This window comes from Vigna umbellata, chromosome 9, assembly GCF_029865625.1.
Source record: "Vigna umbellata cultivar VRB3 chromosome 9, Vumbellata_1.0, whole genome shotgun sequence".
NCBI classification, from domain to species: Eukaryota; Viridiplantae; Streptophyta; class Magnoliopsida; order Fabales; family Fabaceae; genus Vigna; species Vigna umbellata.
This window is the reverse complement of record NC_142173.1, coordinates 23,119,662-23,123,343: the sequence shown is the minus strand read 5'-3', so window position 1 is coordinate 23,123,343 and position 3,682 is coordinate 23,119,662. Positions and strand designations below refer to the sequence as shown.

At 35.5% G+C, this 3,682-nt stretch overlaps 1 pseudogene; it reads right to left on the bottom strand.

Moving 5' to 3' along the window:
• Positions 1-451: 451 nt before the first annotated feature.
• LOC148192953 (uncharacterized protein At4g06744 pseudogene) lies at positions 452-1,822 on the bottom strand (annotated as a pseudogene).
• Between the last annotated feature and the right edge of the window lie 1,860 nt (positions 1,823-3,682).

The following is a 3,682-nucleotide window of genomic DNA, read 5'->3' as shown; positions in this document are numbered from 1 at the left end:
TTTCTCCACGTAGGAAAATATTTTTCACATCAAATTATAGAAGAGGCCAATCTTGGTTTGTTGCTAGCGACAGAAGTATTCTCATACTGTTGAGCTTGGTTACCGGTGTGAACGTCTTTTGGTAATCTACACCATAAGATTGAGTGTAACCTCTAACCACAAGTCGTGCTTTATATCTCTCAATAGTTCCATCAACTTTATGCTTAATTGTAAATATCTATTTAGAGTCTACAGCTTTCTTTTCTCTTAGTAAGGATATAAGATTCCAAGTGTTGTTTATTTCTAAAGCTGTGATCTTCTCAACCAAATCTATAGATCCAATCTATTCTTAGAAATCGATAAGATTCCTGTATTCTTTTCTGGGTCGGAAATATACTTCACGAGAAACCCTCCACACTTGTTTTCACAACTCTTTCAATTTAGCAGAAGAAAAAGTATGATGAGAGACGAGTAATATTTGTAAAAATTTATTATAAATATAACCTACTTCATCCCATTACATTCTGTGAATCAAAGTATATACCTCAGAAAACACTACACAATCTCGAGTTACAAAAGCACTCTATTTCTGGAAATAGCAGAATATGAAAGCAAATGCCTCTTAGTTCTTTCTTGCGGTTTCGTCCAATGAATTTGACACGGTATGATATTAAACGATGCAGGGTTCTGACAAGACCTCGGAATCGAAAAAAACGCCATGCATTCCTTCGCTGATCTCTGATCCGGAAGACCAATAATACAGTTCTTCCTTACATCCAGAACCCCTCTTTGAATCAGCCTCTTGCACAAAGGTCCCACTTTCGTAAAATAATTGTAAGACAATGAAAGATTCGCCAAATTCCCCAACGCACACACCACTTCCGGAACCTGTCCATACAAAAGGTTCCTTGCCAGGTTCAGCTGCTCCACTTTCTTCAAGCACCCAAAGGACCAAGGTATTGACCCAGTTAAGAGGTTCGCACCAACATCAAACAACGTCACGTTTCCCAAGAACCCGATGTCGTAGGGAAGACAACCAGTTAAAAGGTTGTTCAAAAGCAGCACTTCGATCAACGTGGACGAGGCTTTTCTAATGCTCCGGGGAATGGGCCCGGTGAATTTGTTGTTGGCCAACGTGAGATAAACGACGGGTGTGTCTCCTAGATTGTTGGGCAGTGTGAGCATGAAATTGTTGTTGTTGAGGAAAAGAACATCTAATGTCTGCATGAAAATCTGTGGGGGAACCGTGCCGGTGAAAAAGTTGTACCTAATGTCCAAAAAGGATAAGGTGGGGATGTTGATGACCGACGTGGGAAATAACCCGGAGAACAAGTTGTTACTTAAATCAAGTTCGTATAGAAACTTGAGTCCCGCTATTTTTGGCGATATGGTGCCAGAAAATTTGTTACTGTTTGCATGGAAAAGAGCCAGGTCAGGGAGTTGATCGATGAAGCCATCAAGTGTTGGAGCAGTGAGTTGGAAACCATTGAAATCAATTGAAGCAATGGTTGTGGCAGTGAGGTTATCTGGTGGGTTGTCACAGTAGAAGCCTGTGTAGTTGCATATATCTGGACCAACCCATGTTGCTGTTATTCCCAAAGGATCTGAGGTTATTGTGTTCTTGAAGGCTTGAATAATGGGGAAGACCAGAGCAAGTCTTTGGTCTATGAAGTTTAAAATGTCAGGAATTAGTGGAATTGAATCCGATAGTGGTGATGGGGTTTCAAGGATTTGGCAACCTACTAAGAGAAGGCAAAGAAAAAATGTTAAGGTGCGGAGTGTTGAAACTGAAAATTGCTTAGGTAAAATCATGCTTTTGATTTCTGAGGGAAGGCCGCGATTGAACTGTTTTTGTATTGGTTAGTGATTTATAGTGGTCGATGAATTTTTCTTTGGTCGCATAATGAAATGATTTGCATGTTTTTGTTTTCTTGATAGTGGCTGGTGGGTGTTAGTCAGAAGGTTTGGTGCACATTTCGCACTCGGAAAGAGGTCAAGCCCACCAAGAACTTGTGCTTGGAAAATTTGGTAAGGTGCCATTATGCGCGTACCACCGACTTTAAAATGGAGCACATTTTGTGGCTTTTGAACTTTCTAAACCACAAAACTAATGGAACAAACACTTTGTGATGAGTTTTATGCATTGTAAACAACTTAATTATTAGAGCCACTTCTAACTTAAATGGATATGCATGAGTTCCCTCCTTGTTGCTGTATAATTTATTCACAGCAACTAAGTGCAAAAACGTGATTAGATCTTTCTGCTATCCTTCCTCACAAATCAGTGATCCTTTCTTCAATTCACCATATTGCCGATCCAAAAAAAAATAATAATAAAATAACCAGTTTACCATATATGGCCGTTCATTAAATTATACTAATACTGGTGTTTTCGTGGGTGTCTTTGAATCAAATTGAGAACTAAATCAACTTGAATCCTTTTCAATTCCAATTAATTCAATTATTTCTTTTTGGTCTGAAATAGAAGTGTAACTGTATAATTAGGATGTTTATCATATATACTGAAGTGCCTTGCTAGGATGAATCTCCAACTCCAAAGCTTTTAAAAACCATCCGTCAACATTATCCCAGCCTTGTGTTTCATAGGAAATTTTACACACACATTTAAATACAATAAATATAATCTATCTCACTTATAATTGTTTAATCTTTTTAAATGTTTTTTTTTAATAAGACAATTCAAACTTATTAAATTTTCACTCTTTTCATGTAGATAAAGTATTTTATTTTCTACCAAATGCAAAAATAAACAAAAAATAATGGTTAGTAATTAAAAAAATATACATTTTGATAATTTATTTTTGTTGATCTTGTTTTTATTTTTCGGCCAAAGTTCGTAAAAAGAAGAGGAAGCTTTTATGAATGGATAATGCTCCGTAGACAACATTTATTTAATTAAGTGTTATAAATCAAAACACGGCACCAAAAGACAACGCTTTATGAAATATTTGTTATAAAAATGATTATACATAGACAAAACTTCATTACAAAGACACTATGATTTATATTATTTTTTTAATTAATAATTTGAAATGGATTGTGTCTATATATATTCCAATGTTGTTTGATTAGGTATTTTTTGAGTCTCATTTGACTAGGTTAAGGGATGAAGCCTTTTATGTTACGTATTCATTCAAACCAATTATGCTAATATATTTATTAGTTCTCTTAAATTTAAGGTTGGACACCAAAAGGGTGTGTACCTTGATGTGAAATTGCTAGCTTCTACCTTTGTGTTTGCTTCATTCTCCATAATCACACACATGTCTAATTCTTGTTTCATGTTTATCACTATTCAATGGAAAAAAAAATAGGTATGCATGATGTCTTATGCTTTAATATGGTGTCTAATAACTTTAATAGGGGGCTGAACCTGATTCTGTTTTGGGTACTGATTTTGTTATGGCTACTGATTTGTGCCATTGATTCTAATAACCTTAACAAGTGGTTGAACCTGATTTTGTTATGGCTATTGATTTGTGTCATTGATTCATCATGTTCTTGAGTTTACTGCTTCTAAAACTTGTTTGCTCTTGAGAACAAAATAACACACCTTTATTTTTTTTATTCTAGTGATGAAAATCCCTTATTAGAACTAAACTTTAGATTTCTCTCCTTTTTCTTGAGGCTATGTAGATGTAACCCTCTTCATTCTCATCTCATCTTACAAGTCCTAATCAAC